Source organism: Protopterus annectens, chromosome 4.part1 (assembly GCF_019279795.1).
Source record: "Protopterus annectens isolate FY-2018-M chromosome 4.part1, PAN1.0, whole genome shotgun sequence".
In the NCBI taxonomy this organism is placed as follows: domain Eukaryota; kingdom Metazoa; phylum Chordata; order Ceratodontiformes; family Protopteridae; genus Protopterus; species Protopterus annectens.
Window position 1 is genome coordinate 338246765 of NC_056734.1, and position 20460 is coordinate 338267224.

Genomic DNA, 20460 nt, shown 5'->3' on the forward strand with positions numbered 1-20460 from the left:
TTCTATATGCAGGCCTGTGACTTCCATCAGTGAAATGCAGACATTTCATTTGATATGCATTTTGTGGATAAAGAGTGCATGACTCAGTCATTATTTGCTTGCTTCACAATAGTATAATTCCATTGATACACACCACTGTATTTGAACTCAGGACTGTGTGTGGCAAAATGTACTGTTTGCAAGGCATTTAACAGACTGAGCTCCTGAGTCACTGCTACAACAGGTGTATTTCCAAGATATATGTGCACACATACAAGCTGTGACAACATTTTCTACATCCATCAGTATATACTTGGCTTTAAATGGATGTATTTCTGCACTAGGGTCCCAGTTGAACATGTATTTTGCCATTAATGCTTTAGCAGGTGTCTTTCTACATGTTGCTGATAAAAGTGCACATTTGCCTGCTATCACAGGCCTCACTTACATCCATTATTACTTCTTTGGCTTTCTAGTGGTGCACTATTGCACCAGAGTCCAAGGTACACTCCCAATTTTTTCCATTACTTTTTAATCAAGCTAGTGAGACACAGCCACAGCTCTGCTAACACACACTTAATGACTGCAACTGGCAATTACTATGTTTTGTTTAAGCCACCTGTTTTAATTAAGATTTGTGTGGTGTGGCAGGTTAATGTGGTGGTCTGTAGGTGTGATGGTCTTGGGCCCGAAATATGGGACAGGTGTTAATTTTGTAACTATGTATTACAATTTTAAAAACACATTTAGTCAATACAGCTTTGCTTAGCTGAGCTTAGTGAAGCTGTGTGGTGCATCGCTCAGTGTTGAGCTAATAAAATATAAAGAAAAAATGGGGTAAGAAGGATCCATAGCTATCCATTTCTCGTACAGCAACAACTGTGCACTTTGACAGAATTTGTACTTGACTTTGAACTCTCACCTCCAGAGAGAGGGGTGAGGACAACATTACTGCATTGTCAAGCCAATTGTACCAAATTATGTGTCTCCAGTGGACACGTGTGAAATGGAGACCTCTGTATGTGACGATATTTTTTTTAGTGGGGGCAGGTGCAAATTTTTTTTAAGGTGAAAGTGGAATGTTGGGAAGAGACATAGGTACATGTGGGGAAGGTAGATTGGATAGGTGAGACAAGACAGCAGACAGGGGCAATGTGTGACACATGAGAGGGTGAGCACCTTGATAGGGAGGGTGTTGTGGAATCTAAGTCCCATGTGCCTCCACATGGCAGCAGTGTGACTCACATTCCCACCTATGGGGCTAAGTCAGCACTGCTCCATCACTTCCACAGGGCTGGCAGTGGTAGATGCTGGGCACTAGGATAACTGCCCCACCAGGTTGGCTAGCATGTCCTCAATCCAGCACAGGCAATGGTCAAAATCACTGTAGACTATCCTGCACACCAAAACTGGCAGTTCAGCCTAGGTGACAACTCCCACTCCAACAGCGTTCCCAGAGGGGGGCCAGTCCCTGTCCTGTGGGGTGGTACTACCCAACACAGCAGGTAGTGCAGGGTCAGCCAAGGGGGCACTACCAGTCTGGGTCCCAGGAATGCTGGGACCTGGCGTCATGGCCGGAGGAGGCAAGGTAGGTGGATCAGCCAGAACCGGCCTACCTTGACGTGCTGTGGTAAATAAGGTATTGCAATAAGTTAAGGTTAGTAATAACCAAACCATTGTTAGTTTTAACAGAATGGAACATCATATTTATTAATCCAAATACATATTAATGTATAATTATGTGTAACACGGCATTAAGTAACATAACAGTCTGCGTGTTAACAGCATGCCAGTAAGAATTAAACCATAAGGCCAACAAAGCAGTTAGTTTAGCAAAATATGTTAATATTGAATCATAATAACAAATAATTGGGTGGCACAGTGGTGTAGTGGTTAACGTTGTCACCTCACAGCAAGAGGTTCTCCAGTTCGATTCTTGGCTGGGGTGCCTTCTGTGTGGAGTTTGCATATTCTCCCTGTGTTCATGTGGGTTTCCTCCGAGTACTCTGGTTTCCTCCCACATTCCAAAGACATGCATCTGGAGCATTTCTCCCCAGGTCTTTGCTGAAAACAGGCTCTGTGGAACCTAGTCGGACTTTCCCGGTCAACAAATGATAAATAAAATAAATAACAAAATAAATGAAGATAAGGGCTGGAGAGAGAGAGAGAGAGAGAGAGAGAGAGAGAGAGAAACATTTCATTACTGACAATGCAGACTATATCCCTGAAAATACTCATCATAAATATTCTACAGATGAGTAGTGTCAGTTTTGAGTAGAGTGGCTACAATTTTCCTGTAGCTGATGTAGCACGTACATACTTTTCAAGTTGTTAGCATGGTAAGTATGGGCAAAGCAATAACAAATGCAGGTACACAGCTACACAGAACAGTTTCACATAATGCAAACATATAACTACCAAGGTGTTCTGTAAGCGGATTTGGTAATACTTTGCATTCCAGGTGATCATTTTTCTGGTAATACTGTGACAGATGGGTTATGCAGTTTTAATTACATTATTGTAAATCATGACACTTGAGAGGCATATTTGTATGCAGTACATAAACTATATAGCCATTATGCCTTATTTGGCAGGCTTGGGAATAGTACTCAATAGCTGTGACTGCAGGGGACATCTGCAAATAATGTAACAATTGACTGCAGCAACTGAGTATAGGCATGCAAGGAATACAGCTGTACCAGAAATACATAGATTTATTTAGGGTCAACAATGCTGCTTAACACTTTATTGGTATTTCTGATAAGTGTCTGTAAAATCTAAACAAAATATCTGCTCACAAAATGGGCTACTTCAACCATATAGCTTTTGTTTGTGGAGCGGGAGAAAATGAGAGCATTACGTGACTGATATTGGCCTAGAGACAACCTTGGACCATAGTATGAGTTCAGCAATATGTTACAGGACATTTGTTTTGCATTCTAGAATTATTACAGTGTTATACTTGATTGCAGTAACAGTAGAGCACACATGCATGGAATACAGCCGTCCTGCATTTATTAAGAGAGATTTCTTTAGGAATCAACAATGCTGCTTAACAAAAAATGATAACAAATACCGCACTGACATGGCTAAATACTGAAAATTGTTTATTCAAAATAAGGTAAAATGTTAAACGTAAGCACTTTTGCGATTATGATATTGCTTCATCAGACTAAAAACTGAACAAAACAGCACTAAATTTAAAACGAGACTAACCAATGAATTCCCAAAGTCAATTAAGCCATTAAAATAAAAGGTATAGTCACAGGGAAAAATGCACACAACAGTATGCACCCTAGGTACATCATACACTATGTGTTGAAAGGCCAGGTTTATAGAATAATGAGGTTACATAATGATGACTCTCAGTTATGTATAGCACTTGACTCTCTTAAGAATGATTTCCTACTTAGAGGAAACAAGTAGAAATAATTTGATGCCTGCATCACCAGTGGTTGGCGAGAAAGGGATAGGAGATTTCAGGCCTATTATAATAATTCAGAGGCACCTGATATTCCACAGGCAATACCTGCTATGACTGATACTTTGAGGGTACCCCTACCCTATTCCAGTGACATTAATAACTACTGTAACATTATAAAAAAGAACTGGAATATCCTACATACGGTAGAAGAACTGAAGGGCGTTCTAGATACCACACCACATTTCACCTTGAAAAACAGCAAGTCACTTAAGCATTTGTGTTATAGATCACAGTATCACAATGAAAATTTTTGATCCAGCAGGAAGGGCACTTTTGCCTGTAGGTCCTGTGCAGCATGCAAGCATATCCTTACAGGTTCATTTTACAAACATCCCTATGTTAATCTTAAAATTGAGTTAGACTTCTATGCTGGTTGCAAAACTACCAACTTTGTTTATTTTAGCAGCTGTCAGGTTTGCCATGCCTTTTATATAGGCAAGACTAATAGGTCTTTGAAAGACAGAATTTTGGAACATTACAGGGATATTAGAAATAAAAAAGACACCAATGTTTAGCACAGCACATCATTCAGCATGGCCCAGGACAAAAATGCACCTTGTCACTTAGCACGCAAACCAGCAAAGTAAAGCTAAGCAGAGCTAAGCAGTGTGAAAACTTGCACAACTGTGGTTTTAGCGAAGCTTAGCACCACGACAACAGTAGTAGCTGTTAGCATGTTTATTTATTTATTTTATTTATTGCCTTTTTTCCTAGGAAAGTCCACTGGGCTTAAAAGAGTCAATTTTCAGTGGAGGCCTGGGAAGAAAAGCTCTAACGAGATACAGAAAAAATACAAACATTAATTAGTACAGAAGCAGAAACAGTGTTACAGATAGTAAATATAGTAACATATACAGAATATATACATAAAGGCAGGAATCTAGTTAGTTTGATTATAGTAATATAGACAGAAAATATACATTAAAGCAGAATTCAGTCCTCAGCACAGTGCAGCAGTGCCACAGTTCACAAATTTGTTTTAAAAATTAAACATATATACTAAATTAAATTACAAATATCTTATGACTACTATGGACGTAAATCCAAGACCTTCAAACCATTAGGCTGTAACTCTACCCATTTATCTACTTTGACATTATGAAATCTAGTATACCTTCACATATACTACTGGACTACTTGCTAGCATTGCTAAGCCCCATGCTGCACCTCAAAAACATGCTTAAACATACCCAGAAATAAATAATTACATCCAGTTTCTATTTTTAGATGTCTGGCAGCTGTCGGCTATGTATGTATAAACTCTGCGGCGCTCTGCACTACACCACGCAAATGGCAATTAAAAATAAAGAAAAAAAGAATATGTAACTATGATAACTAATTACATTCTGGTTTCTGTTTTTACATGTGTGAGAGGTGTCAGCTGTCTATATGTGGGCACAGCTCGGCATTGCTGCACTCTGCACTGTGGAGCGCAAACATACAGAGAGGAAAGAAGAAATTCATAAAAATAAAATATTACACAATTAAAACAATTCACAGCATTTTAACAGAAGTGGGGAGTATTACAGGGAACCACACCCTGTACATAACATCTGACCAGGCATCAATCATCACGGGTAGCCTCTACACGTTTCCTAACCTGGATTCAATATTCCTGTTCTTATGCTCTCCCTGGGCAGCATGCTTTCATTAATATGCACAGTACGCTGCTGAGGGGGAATCATGGCCATGAACAAGTGCCGACACAGATTTTATTAAATCCTAGGGGTAGTTTTTTTCTTGCAATTGCAAAACATGGAGCTAAAACTGTCAGCATTATTAGTGAAATTGACATAATGATCTGGAAAGTGCAATGCCAATTGTCATCACCATCATGTAATATGTTAGTTGTATGGAAATTAAATAAAAATCCATTGTGTGGAGAAATGAAAATGCTGTCTTACCTGGAAATAAATATCAATTTAATCAAGAGCTTCTGTTAGTTTTCTAATGACATTTGTTGCAGGACTACTTTTATTTCCAGAGCACACTTTCTATATGCCTTTCATTTCTGAGCAATGTCCCAATCATCTTTTATAATTGCACAATGTTTAAACTTCTGTAAAATAAGGCCTAGCATAAATATTGCAGCCTATTAGCTGTGCAGTGAGAATTACATCAGAGAAACTGTTTTCAAGATCAAAGTCAAAAATATCATTTTCAGATTGTAAGGTCAATTCAGACATTATTACTTGAACTAATTCTACATGTATAAAACTATCAATTTATTTTTTAACATTCTGTCATTGCTCATGTTACATATGTGCTTGGAAGGACCATTACACTCAAAGTGCATAAACAATTTCCTTTTAGAAGACGGGACTCTAAAAATGCCATGATAAACACATTGACAAAGAAGCAAATAACAAGTCTTACTATGCCTGGATAATTAGTCTGAACTGTGTGGTTAACACACTTAGCAGTGTATGAGAAAAGAAATCTAAATATTTCCCATCATACATAATAGAAAACAAAATTAATAGAATAACACAGATGGGAAATATACATAAAAAACCATGGGCAGGATTCACGAAGCCTCCGTATAAGAGTTACAAGGCTTACACGGAGGCTGCAGTTAAACGGTGTGACGTCAGCATGCCATGCATATGCATGAGGGCATGCTGAATCACACCTAAGGTTAACACGGTCCGTGTAAGACAGTAGGGGGTGTGTCCGTAGAGTGAGCCCTGCAAACGGACATGCCTCCAGAAGAGTAAAAGTCCCGAAAGTAAACCCTCACGACAGAGTCCGTGTAAATGTGAATAAACACAACACAACACATGCCCCCACAAACTATGAACATAAAATGTATAAATGAACATCTTATATTTTTTTTTATAAGTTGTAAAGATGTTTGACGTGAGTGCGCTCGTTTGCGTGGGTGTGCCCGGTGCTTAGCCACAGTTAGCAGTTAGTGGAAAAGCATATAAGAACTAAATATGCAAAGTAAGCCAAGAAGCAATAGCGTAGTGGTAGAGACGTTATCTGAAGAGGAGGTAGTCATGGTTCGAGCCCCTACAACATCAAGTTCTATTTTTAGTGAAATAAGCACGAAACAATTCCCTGACATATATGTACATATATAAAATTATATTTTATGTAAAATGTAATGAAATGGGCCATGTATTTTGAAGAAATGTGAGATAATAAAAAATAAAAAAAAAGTCAGAGCTACACTCTAACAAGTTGAGTATATCTGCCCGTAGGTGAGCAGTGTTTTAACAGGTGTACAATGAGTGCCCGTAGGTGAGCAGTGGTTTAACAGGTGTAAAATGAGTGCCTGGGGTTGAGCAGAGTTCTAACATGCTGAAACTGTGTGCCTGTAGCTGAGCTGAGTGTAATATGCGTGCTGACAGCCAAACAACGCATAAACCAGCGTAACCCGTTTGCGCGGAGCAGCGCACCGCGCCAACAAGCTAACTGTCGGGCAACGTTGAGCAAGCTGTATCAAAACTGCCTTTACACAGACACACCTCCTAGCCTGTGTAGACAGTCATAAAATATAAAAAGCAATGGCCAGGCTAGAACTCAGGATACCATGCACCATAGTGAAAGTACTGAACCACTAAGCCATGACAGTTGCTCTTAGGAATGCAGTAATAGCATATATATAGGAATGAATGGAAAGAGGAGCATGACAAAGCAGGTTTTGTGAAGCTGATACAATTCCAAAATGGCCAATCACAGATACGTGTGGGAAAAACTGCATATATAAGTCCCATAGGCGGGAATACACAGCATAACCGATTGTGGAACCGACTTGCAGTCAGGATGGCAGGTGTAGGAGAGGGTAGTTGCTTCCAAGCACAGAGGTGGGGCGTTGAGGAGTCCAAATATATGGTTTGGCTCCTCGTCCATGATCATGAGGCCCAACTCATGCAGGGCAGGTCCTGTGGGGAGCATATAGGGCTGAGGCGTGGGACTGGTTGGCACATGATCTCACCAGTGCCACAGGAATACCAAGGACTGGTGAACAGGTCCGTCACCACCATGCGGACCTGAAGAGATGGAAGCAGGACCAACTGAACCGTTGGATCCAGGAGGCCCGGCAAATGCCCAACATCCCACTACTGAGTAAGTTAGATGTAATTATTTATGTAAGAAAGCAACCTAACTGATATTATGGAGATGTGTATTCCAATATTACTTCATTTATATTGCAGCTGCAGGTGTCCGTTCTGCGAACCGTCGAGCCTATTCTGATAGGCTGGTGCAGTTGCGCCACCAGGCAGGTCAGTAATTCTCTCCCTGTAACTGTAAAAAAAATATAAGTATGACAGCTTGCAAAAGAGTGCAGTGTAGTCACTTATTAATAAAATGTGCAAGTAACAGTGTAAGAGAGTTTGCAAGTATTGTTTGATTACAAAAGTGTGATGCAGCCTGTAATCCAAAAATAAAAATGAAACAAGTCTGAAATAAAGATGTCCCACCTATAATATAATAGTACATAACCTGCAGCAGGCTGAAAAGTACAGCTACAGAAGCTGAGTAAAACACATGTGTGAAATATATCCCTGTTTATAGTCTGAAACATGACACAAGTGAGACTGTTGGAAAGGGTTGTTATATCTAAAAGTAAAACATGTCAATAAAGCCTAGAATTAAGTACCATCCTGAATTGTAAAAATAAAACAAGTGAGAGAGTGTGAGAAAGAGGTATGAATCCACCAATAAAGTAGTAATAACTCCTGAATAAAGTATACTGCAGTCAGTACAGAATGAAATGAATGTGACAGGCAGAACCAAACAGCAACATGTGTTGAAAAAAAGTACTGAAGCTGGAATGTGTGTCCCAAAATCTGGATATGTTGCTCTTAGTTTGCAATATGCAGATAGTATGGTTGTATGAAATACGAAACATCCACAGTTGTCTATAGCCAAAGAAAGCAAATGTAGCAGGATGATGTAGCTGGACAGAGTCAGATATGAATGTGTATGAATAAATATGAAATGTATATTGATGTAGCAGTAACATTCCTATCACCAACCTGAATAGGTTGTCACATAGGAAACTGTAGTCAGATCTATAGTGTGTATATATCTGCAGCTAGTAGAAATGTACAGCATATGTATAGGTATTTGAAGTTGTTAATGAAATATTTCTTCACCCTACCCAATAACCACAAATAATCCATTCCACATGAAATGGGTATGTGTATTCACAATTAACACCCCTGGACATTTGTCCTGTTGGTTCATACAGATTTGCATGTACGTTGATGCATGTGCCCTGTTCATACATCCAAACCTGATGGCCTGTTGCCATCAATCAACCCTGTATGTTGTTGGATTGTGTATTGTTGTTCAAATTATGCATGTGTTATGCTTGCAGTTCAATGGCTTGAATTTATGGGTGTTTGGTTAATGGGAATACTAAAGCATGCTGTTACAACTAATTGTGAATGGTATTGTACGTTACTAACCCAAACTATCATAACATAATGCAAAACATAGGACGACAGGGAAGGCGGGTTCCAGCGGACACATCTCTCCCACCTCAGCTGGCGAGTGCACCTGGCAGTAGTGCCCAGGCCGGACCCTCCTCCGGTGGCCCTTTGCCACCTGCGGATGGAAGCGCTGCAGGGGATGGGGCTCATCCCCCCTCTGCAAGCGTGGCTGGAGGAGAACATCCACTCACCCTCCGTAGTGTCCGGACTGTGGTGCGTAGGGAGATCCGGCACACTGTGCTTGGGCCCCTACACCAGCTTGAGGCATGGGTGGCCCAACTCACGGGCGTGCCTGCTGCCCAGCCTACACAGCCCCCAGCACAGCCCTGTCCTGGGTAGTGAAGGCACAGTGGCAGCTGCCCATGGGTGGGGATCTCAGTTCCACTGTTGCCATCTATGGGCTCATGGGCTCGAGATATCCAAACATCCATCCCCATCAATTGTGTAACCCCCCCACATGTGTCATACACCACCCCTGTATGTGTCTTGTTTGTCTTGTCTGTTAATCTCCCCTACCTACCTCCCCAGCTATACCGACTTCCTGTACCTGACATACCACTCTCACCTGAAGAAAAAAAAAAAAAAGGGCACTCTGTACCCACAAAAAAATTACGCCCCATACATAGCTGCCCATTTTACACACATGTCTGCTGGACATGTAAACTGGCAATTACAATTGGCTGTACAACATATATTATTGTTGTCCTCACACCTCTCTCAGGGGTGGAAGGTTTCAAATTTCACACCAAATTACAAACATATGCACAGCTGTTGCTGACGAAGAAATGGGCAGCTATGGGCCTTTCCTACATCCCTCCTGCAAAACTCAAGCTTATTTTCCTACTATCCTACCCTCTTTGTGCCCCCTTTTTCACCACTTTCCTATCTCCCCATTGTCTTTTCTTTAAAAGAAAATAGCGTGGGTGTGCGTGAGAGTAAGTACTTTTAAGCAGTAGTAAGCGGGAGTGCGCTTCTGTATGCTTAGCTAAGCGTGTGTGCGCGAAGCTAAGCGGCAATGCGCATGCGTGACCTCCGCACAAACCAGCGCTAACCCACTTACAACTGCTTAAAAGTGCCTTAGTCACTCTGAATAACAAGGCCTGTAGTTTTCTCAGCAGCAAAATAAAATACCTCCCTCAGTCTCGAACCCAGGACCTTGGAAACACTAGTCTGAATGACTTACCACTAAGCCATGACTGCTATACAAGAACATTGTGCTGAAAGAAATATATCATAAAATAGTAGGAATTAATGTAAAAGGAATATAGCAAGTGTAGTATACAAAACATGTCATGTATATTTACTGTCAAATCTAGTGGATTTGTAAAATAGTACTGTGTGCTGAGAAACAGTCATGCTAGTTGGTAGCTACTAAGTAATAATGTCACAGTAGCATTTGGCAAGCCACACACATACTCAGAGCAGGATAAACACTGCCAGAGTTGAATAGTTAAGAGATCAGACATAGCAACTGTGACTGAGTTACAGGGATGTCCCTAATGTGAAAACAAATGTCAACTGTGCCCCACTGACATCCTGTCAAATGTACTAACAGTAGGCAGAAAGGTGTAACTACACATGCAATGGTAACTATGACTGACTGAAGGTATGCACCACCTGCACGTCACAAATGGTGTACTAATACATATGCTTGAAATAACCCACAGTCACAACTGCTGAATATCAGAATATGTCATTGGAGTAACCCACTGCTATGTACCATTCCATGAGGCTGATAAAAGATGCTCCGGAGAGTATCTGATGCCTGCTCAGCAGCATGATCAAATACCCTTGTAAGTGTCAAGGCCCACACCATGGCCAGACCACACTGCATGCAGTAACACCCTACCACAACAAACACATAGGGAATTGCTGCCCAAACATATTTAGCAAGCATTACAAGCTGTGAATGTAAATGGAAAATAGGAAAGCCATAGCAACACATTACAGGAAAGACACCTAGCAGGCATACAAGGAGTGAATGACAAGGTCAAATATTGAAGCCATAGCAACAGATTGCAAGAGCCACTGCTATATACCAGTTACACCACAATCCCCACAGGAAAGCATACACACCCATATACACAGTATTACTAGTCGTAGGTGTCAGTTTACATACACACGGAGAAGAGGACACTGGAGGAAGGAATACTCAGCTTACAGAACAACATGCATTGCAGTGTTTACAACACAGCCCAAAATATGAGAGACATACCAACCCTTACACTCACAGAACAGTGTCCACAGCAAACCAGCATGGTCCCCACCCTGATAATCTGAAAGGGCTACGCCTACCTAACAGACCTTTTTATAGCACAGTCCTGTGATCACAGTGAGAACTGCAATCACTACACAACAGGCTGCATGCAATTAGTAAATGCTGGCTAACAATTGGTGCAGAGGCCATCACATGGACATGTGCAGATATCTACAAAAGCATCCTGTACTCCCAGTCCACACATGCAATACTTTCATTGCACCCACTGGAGGTAGAGAGAGAGAGAGAGAAAAAGAAAGAAAGAAAGAAAGAAAGAAAGAAAGAAAGAAAGAAAGAAAGAAAGAAAGAAAGAAAGAAAGAAAGAAAGAAAAAAAAAACCTGTAACAACAAAACAAAGAGGCTGACAGCAGGCAAGTAACTGCAAGCCTATGCAAACAGCTGCAACAAACACAGGTAATGTAAAGTACTACTATAATACTCTACATACTGTGAACCCTCCAGATGTGTTATTGGTCTGTATCTATGTATATGAAGATGTGCTTAGGGCCGGGGACATACTGCAACTGTCACTGAAGGCTCCACATACATATTTATGTGACGGTAGCTATGTGCACATAGCAATGTAGGTTGTAGTGCAATGTACAAGTAGGTTGTACAGTAATGGATGTTCAGCAGTACGTTACTGTGTGTATACATATGTGGAACTAAAAAGGAGTGTATATATATAACATGTGTATACATATGTATATCGAGATATGTATATATATATATATATATATATATATATATATATATATATATAATATGCATATGTGTATACATAGATAGAGAGGGATGTAGAAATACATAGACATATATAGTTTCACAGTGTCATAGTTTAGTACTAGGCTATCTGCAGACAGTGTATAGAATAGATTTATAAACTTGCGCCTCTATATAGTAGTGACACAGTGAAGACCCCCCTACATAATAGCATTAGTTTACTGTGCCTCTGTCTAGTAGTGACACAGAGATGACCCCTGCTGTAAACCTATGATCTCCCATCCACACGTCAAGAATGCACATGAAGAGTGTCAGTGAGGGTCTCTGCCTAACATGAACTGGGATCCTGTTCCACAGTATGGGAAGCCTCTTAGTGATGGATCTGTCCCTACAGTATGTCCTATTCATATGTGTGCTGAGGTTTAAATCCATAGCTGTTGTGCTTCTGATGGATTTGGATTGTATGAGGTGGAACATGTCCATCAATACCTGATTGGACATGGCCTACTACATCAGGCACAGATCACCCCTACGTAGGCAGTATGCTATGGAATAGAGCATGAGTTACGTTAGTCTGGCAGCATATGAAAGTTGTTGGAGACCCTTGATCCTCCTGGTGATGTACTTATGGGGTCCCCCTAGCTGTTGCAAGTGCCAGGTGAGGTACATACCAAATGGGGCATAGTACATAGTCATGGGCCTGATAAGGGAGGAGTATAGGGGGTACAATGACCCCTTTTGATCTGGATGTGAATCCCTTCATGATAAGGTGGGCAAGGTAGGAAGTCTATCCAACCACTTTGGCAATGTGGGTGTCAAATGAGAGGTCAGCATCGATCAGTGTCACCAGGTCTCTGACTACTTTGTCTGTACTCAGTGGGTTACTGTCTATGTGATAATACATGGGTACCTTGTCCGTCCAAAAGGGTATGAGTATACATTACGTGGCATGCAGTTTAAGGCCATGACTCCGGCACCAGTTGTCGGTGTCCATGAGGCCTGTCAGTAGGATGTATGTGTCAGCTGGTGTATCGACTATGGCACCTAGTATGCAGTCATCTTTGGACATTGTCAGCCACTACCCTCCCATGTCTGCTTCCACATCTGAGAATTATATGCCGAACATGAGCGGTCCCAGGACAGAGCCCTGTGGGACACCATTTGTGACTGGCTCTGAGTCTGACATGGCACCAGTGAGTTTGACTGTAGGGTTTCTATCCGTTAGCCAGTTTGCAACCCATCTTGTTACATATGAATTTACATTTCAGCTGCTGATCATGTCTATGATGCCAGAGTGCGGTATTGTGTCAAAAGCCGTAGGCAAGTCCAGGTAGGATGTATGTTCCCCAGTGCCCTCGTCAATGGCTCTAGTGACTGATTTGAAAAGGTCAACCAGGTTCATAAGGCAGGATCTGCCCTCTACAAAGCCAAACCGGGTGGGATCAAGTGTATAAATCCCCAATGTCTCTGTGTATGAGTTCCATAATGATCCTTTCCATAGCATTGCAGACCAGGCTGGTTAAACTTATGGGGCGGTAGTTACCAGGGTCTGTAGAGGTGCCTCCTGTGTGGAGTGGGACTACTGTTGCTGTATGCCAGTGTCCAGGTACATATGCTGTAGTAAGGCTACGGTTGAATAGCATTTAATGTGCATGTGTAGCTCCTCTTGGAGTTCACGTAGCATGCAACCTGCAATACCGTCGGGTCCCATTGATGCTGTGTTTACAGCTTTGCTGAGGGTGGTTCCCAGCTGGACATCTGAGATGACAGGGAGGTTACAGTCAGCTGGGATAAGTAATTCCGCATGTGTGGGTGAGGGAGGGGAGAAATCTGCACTGAACCTGTCTGCCAGAATGTTGGCATTATCTGTGTGTTCAGTGTAGCGTTTGTCACTGTGAACTAACTGTGAACATATCTGAGGGTTCCCACCCAGGTATGTAACATAGCAGAAGAAGGCCTTGTGGTTATCTGTAGTGTCCATAGTGATGTCCCTCTCATTGCTGGCCTTGCATGTTTGTATGACAAAATGTATCTTTCTACTACTGCTAATCAGAGATGCCATAGCTCTATGGAATTATGCTCTGCCGTGCAGTAGCTACCTTCTGTTGTTATACAATTTGTTCATTGCTGGGGTCCACCAGACAGGACGCCTGCCCTTGGTGGAGAGGGTCATGGTTTTATTTGTGATTACATGATCCATGCATTCTTGGAGATGTCCGTAGAAAGCATATGTGAAGGTGTCTGCATTGTGGGAAGTTGTTTCCACTAGCCCAGTGGGCATTAAGGATACCAACTCAGTTATAAGAAGTGTAAAGTCGGCATGTGAGAGGTTTCCCACTGTAGTCTTTTGTGTTGTGGGGGAGGTGGGATATGTATATCCAGGGGGATTAGTCTGTGGTCAGATGTGACTAGTGAGGGGTATACTTCTGGTGTGTAGCACATTGTCCCCATGTTTGTGATGATCAGGTCTAGTATATTATCTCCTGTTGAGGGAGGTGACTAGCTGTTCCATTGCATTTGACTTAGTGAATTCCGGGCACCTTTGGGCTAGGGTGTTTGGGGTAGAATAATGCACCCAGTGTATGTTAGGGTAGTTGAAGTCTCCCAATATGATGGTGTGTGGTTGGACATTCATATCCTCCAATGTCTTCAGGAAGGCTGACTGTGGTTCCTGAGATTGGGAGGGTGGTCTGTAACATGCTACCAGTTGTATAGCACGTTTGCCTATGGTTATTTGCACCTGGATGGTCTGTGATGCTTCGTGTGTTGCCACTAACCTGGAGGTGTGGGTGTCCTTCATGAATATGGACACACCCCCTTCCTTTTTGTTTTGTCCCGAGTCCTGGGGCCAAAAAGCATGATACGGGGTATAGCCTGGTACTGCTGGTGTGCTCTCAGGAGCCTTGAACCAGGTTCTCACTTACTGCACAGACATTGAGATTGGTAGAATATGAATGTACAGATATATGTAATACACGCATACATATATAGATATCTGTAGAGACATATACATATACAGATATATCTGACTGACAACAGATATGTCTGTATATGACTATCTCTCTCTCTCTCTGTCCCACCCCCTCACACTCTCACTCTCCCTGTTTCTCTCTCTCACTCTCTCCCCCTCTCTTCCCACATCTATATGTATATATCTACATCTATATATACATATTTTATATACATATATACAAATATATATATATATATATATATATATATATATATATATATATATATATATATACAGATATAAATATATCAATATATATATATATATATATATATAGACTGTGTGAGGCACATGTGTGCAGATGTCTTGCAACAGGTGCCTGGTGTCAAAGGCATGGAGTGAACAACACCAGTGTGGATACTGGAGTACCATACCCCATTCAAAAACACTGACACCAGTAACCACCACATATGTGCATGCCTGCCCACCACTGCATGTGTCAGGGGGAACAGGGGCAACAAGTGTACATAGGTTCATAGGTTCAAAGGTTTATACTAGGCTAACTGCCCTAGGGCATTTATAAGCCTAGCCCAAAGTTATGTGGCTTACGCCGCCCCTTATGTTAGAAATACTGTGCCCATTAGTTTGTTGTGCCTCTGTCCAGTAGTGACACAGAGATGATTCCCGGGGTAAACCTACAATCTCCCATCCACCGGTCAAGATTTCTCTTGAACAGAGCCAGCGAGGTGCTCTGCCTCACATGGACCGGGATTTTATTCCACAGCATGGGGAGTCTCTGGGTGATAAATCTATCCCTCCAGCACGTCCTATTTATATCCGTGCTAAGGTTTAAGTCTCTTGCTCTAGTGGTTTTGGTGGATTTGGATTTATTGAGGTGGAGCATGTCCATTAATTCCGGGTTGGTCATGGCCTTGTATGTCAGGCACAGGTCACCTCTGAGCAGACGGTATGCAACTGAATAGAGTTGGAGTTTCTTCAGTCTGGCAGCATATGACAGGTTTTGGAGTCCCTTTATCCTTTTGGTGAGGAACTTTGGGGTCTCTCCAATTGCTGCAGGTGTCGGGTGAGATACATCCTGAATGGGGCATTGTACTTGATCATTGGTCTGATAAGTGAAGAGTACAGGGGAACAATGACCTCACTTGATCTGGATGTGAATCCCTTCATGATCAGGTGGGCAATGTAGAAGGTCTTCAACCACTTTAGCAACGTGAGCGTCAAATGAGAGGCCACTGTCAACCTGGGTCCCCAGGTCCCTGATAACCTCTTCTGTGCTTAGTGGGTTGCCACCTATATGGTAGCTTGGGGTTACCTTGTTTTTCCCGAAGGGTATGACTATACACTTTTTTGCATTTAACTTCAGGCCATGGCTCTGGCACCAGCTATCAGTTTCCGTGAGACCCCTCTGAAGGATGTCTGTGTCCGATGTACTATCCACTATGGCACCCAGTTTGCAGTCATCCGCAAACTTTGTCAGCCATAGTCCTCCTATATTTGCCTGTACTTCTGAGAAGTAGATGCCGAACAATAGGGTGCCAAGGACTGAGCCCTGTGGTACTCCACTTGTAACCGGCTTGGAGTCTGACATGGCTCCAGCAACTCTAACCCTGTGGGTTCTGTCCTTTAGCCAGTTTGCAACCCATCTTGTGACATATGGGTTTACATTTAAGCTGGTAAGTTTCTCTGTAATACCCGAGTGGGGTATTGTGTCGAAAGCTTTTGCAAGGTCAAGGTAGGCTGTATGGACTGCCTTTCCCTCATCAATGGCCTTGGTGACTGTTTTGAAGAAGTCGACCAAGTTCAAAAGGCAAGATCTGCCCTTGACAAAGCCAAACTGGGTTGGGTCCAAGGTCTGCAAGTCCCCATGTCCTTGTTTATGAGTTCCATTATGATCCTCTCCATAGCTTTGCAGACCAGGCTTGTTAAGCTTATGGGGCGGTAATTACCAGGGTCCGTAGAGGCACCGCCTTTGTGGAGTGGGACCACAGTTGCCGTACGCCACTCCTTGGGCACATATCCTGTGGTGAGGCTAAGATTAAACAGCTGTCTTAAGTGTGGGTTTAGTTCTTCATTGAGTTCATGTAGCACACAGCCGGGGACCCCATCCGGTCCCATTGTTGCTGTGTTTTTAGCTTTAGAGAGAGCAGCTTTCACCTGCGCATTTGAGATGTCAGGGAGGCTACTCTCAGTTGGGATAGTTATCTCTCCTTTTGGGGGGGAGAGGGGGTGAAGTTTGCGCTGAACCTGTCTGCCAGTATGTTGGCAATGTCTGTGGGTTCAGTGATTTTTGTATCATTTTGGACTAATTCTGAGGATATCTGGGAGTTTCCACCCAGGTTTCTGACATAGCTGAAGAAGGCCTTATGATTGTCTTTTTGAATCTATGGCAATTTTTCTCTCAAAGTTGGCCTTGGATGATTTTATGAGGGATCGTAGTTTTTTGCTAGTGCTGATCAAAGACGCCTTCCCTTTTTGGGATTTTTCTCTATCATGTAATAGCTTTCTCCTCTTATTGTAAAGTTTGTTTATGGCTGGGGTCCACCAGACTGGACGTTTGCCCTTGGTGGAAAGAGTCTTGGTTTTATTTGGGATTGCCTGATCCACGCAGTCCTGAAGGTGTTCATAGAAGGCATTTGTAAGGGCTTCCACAGCTTGTGTTGTGGTTTCCATTGGCTCGGGGGCCTTGAAGGATACCACACCTGTCTTGAGTAGTGTGAAGTTTGCTTTAGAGAAGTTCTTCACTGTGGTCTTTTTTGTTTGGGGTGGGGGCGGGATGTGGATTCCTAGTGAGATTAGTTTATGATCTGATCTCACCAATGAGGGATATACTTCCGGTGTGGAGCATTTTGTCCCCATGTTCGTGATGATGAGATCTAGTATATTTTCTCCTCTTGTGGGGATGGTGACTAGTTGTTCCATGGCATTTGAATTTATGAACTCCAGGAACCTTTGGGCTAGAAAGTTTGGGCTTGCGTAATGTTCCCAGTCTATATTCGGGTAGTTGAAGTCACCCAATATGATGGTGTTTGGTGATACATTTATACCCTCCAGTGTCTTCAGGAAGGCTGTGTGGGTGTCCTGAGTTTGAGAGGGTGGCCTGTAGCATGCTACAAATTGTAGAGCAGTTTTGCCTATGGTTAATTGCACCTGGATGGTTTCCGATGCTTCGTGCATAGCCACCAACCTGGAGGTGTGGGTATCCTTGATGAATATGGATACACCCCCTCCTTTTGTGGTGTGGTCCGGGTTTTGGGGCCGGAACGCATGATATGAGATGAAACCTGATAGTGCCGGGGTGCTCTCAGGAGCCTTGAACCAGGTTTCAGTCACAGCACAGACTTATAGGTTCATAGGTTCATAGGTTTATACTAGGCTATCTGCCCTAAGTCATTTATAAGCCTAGCCCAAATTATTGTGGCTTACGCCACCCCTTATATGAAAAAATACTGTGCCCATTAGTTTGTTGTGCCTCTGTCCAGCAGTGACCCAGAGATGATTCCCGGGGTAAACCTACGATCTCCCATCCACAGGTCTAGATTTCTCTTGAACAGATTCAGCGAGGTGCTCTGCCTCACATGGACCGGGATTTTATTCCACAGCATAGGGAGTCTCTGAGTGATAAATCTATCCCTCCAGCATGTCCTATTTATATCCGTGCTAAGGTTTAAGTCGCTTGCTCTAGTGGTTTTGGTGGATTTGGATTTTTTGAGGTGGAGCATGTCCATTAATTCCGGGTTGGACATGGCCTTGTATGTCAGGCACATGTCACCTCTGAGCAGACGGTATGCGACTGAATAGAGCTGGAGTTTCTTCAATATGGCAGCATATGACAGATTTTGGAGTCCCTTTATCCTTTTGGTGAGGAACTTTGGGGTCTCTCCAATTGCTGCAGATGTCGGGTGAGATACATCCCGAATGGGGCATTGTACTCGATCATTGGTCTGATAAGTGAAGAGTACAGGGGAACAATGACCTCACTAGATCTGGATGTGAATCCCTTCATGATCAGGTGGGCAATGTAGAAGGTCTTTCTAACCACTTTAGCAATGTGAGTGTCAAAAGAAAGGCCACTGTCAACCTGGGTCCCCAGGTCCCTGATAACCTCTTCTGTGCTTAGTGGATTGCCACCTATATGGTAGCTTGGGGTTACCTTGTTTTTCCCGAAGGGTATGACTATACATTTTTGGCGTTTAACTTCAGGCCATGGCTCTGGCACCAGCTATCTGTTTCCGTGAGTCCCTTCTGAAGGATATCAGTGTCCGATGCACTTTCCACTATGGCCCAGTTTGCAGTCATCTCCAAACTTTGTCAGCCAAAGTCCTCCCATGTTGGCCTGTACTTCTGAGAAGTAGATGCCAAACAATAGCGGGCCAAGGACCGAGCCCTGTGGGACACCACTTGTGACCGGCTTGGAGTCTGACACAGCGCCAGCAACTCTAACCCTGTGGGTTCTGTCCTTAAGCCAGTTTGCAACCCATCTTGTGACATATGGGTTTACATTTAAGCTGGTAAGTTTTTCTACAATACCCGAGTGGGGTATTGTGTCAAAGCCTTTGCAAGGTCAAGGTAGGCTGTATGGACTGCCTTTCCTCATCAATGGCCTTGGTGACTATTTCAAGAAGTCACCAAGTTCAAAAGGCATGATCTTCCCTTGACAAAGCCAAACTGGGTCGGGTCCAATGTCTGCAAGTCCCTATATCTTTGTTTATGAGCTCCATTATGATCCTCTCCATAGCTTTGCAGACTAGACTTGTTAAGCTTATGGGGGTAATTACCAGGGTCCGTGAGGCGCCACCTTTGTGGAGTGGGACCACAGTTGCCGACGCCACTCCTTGGGCACGTATCCTGTGGTAAGGCTGAGATTAAACAGCTGCCTTATGCGGGTTTAATTCCTCATTTAGCTCGTGTAGCACACAGCCGGGACACCATTCGGTCCCATTGATGCTGTGTTTTTAGCTTTAGAGAGCAGCTTTCACCTGCGCATTTGAGATGTCCGGGAGGCTACACTCGGCTGGGATAGTTATCTCTCCTTTAGGGGAGAGGGGTGAAGTTTGCACTGAACCTGTCTGCCAGTATGTTGGCAATGTCTGTGGGTTCAGTGATTTTTGTATCATTTTGGACTAATTCTGAGCATATCTGTGAGTTTCCACCCAGGTTCCTAACATAGCTGAAAAAGGCCTTATGATTGTCCTTTGAATCCATGGCAATTTTTCTCTCAAAATTGGCCTTAGTTGATTTTATGAGTGCTCGTATTTTTTACTAATAATGATCAGGGTGACTTCCCTTTATGGATTTTGTTCTATCATGTAATAGCTTTCTCCTCTTATTGTAAAGTTTGTTAATGGCTGGGGTCCACCAGACTGGACGTTTGCCCTTTGTGGAAAGAGTCTTGGTTTTATTTGGGATTGCCTGATCCATGCAGTCCTGGAGGTGTTCATAGAAGGCATTTGTAAGGGCTTCCGCAGCTTGGGTTGTGGTTTCCTCTGACTCAGGGGCCTTGAAGGATACCACACCAGTCTTGAGTAGTGTGAAGTTTGCTTTAGAGAAGTTCTTCACTATGGTCTTTTTGTTTGGGGTGGGGGCGGATGTGGATTTC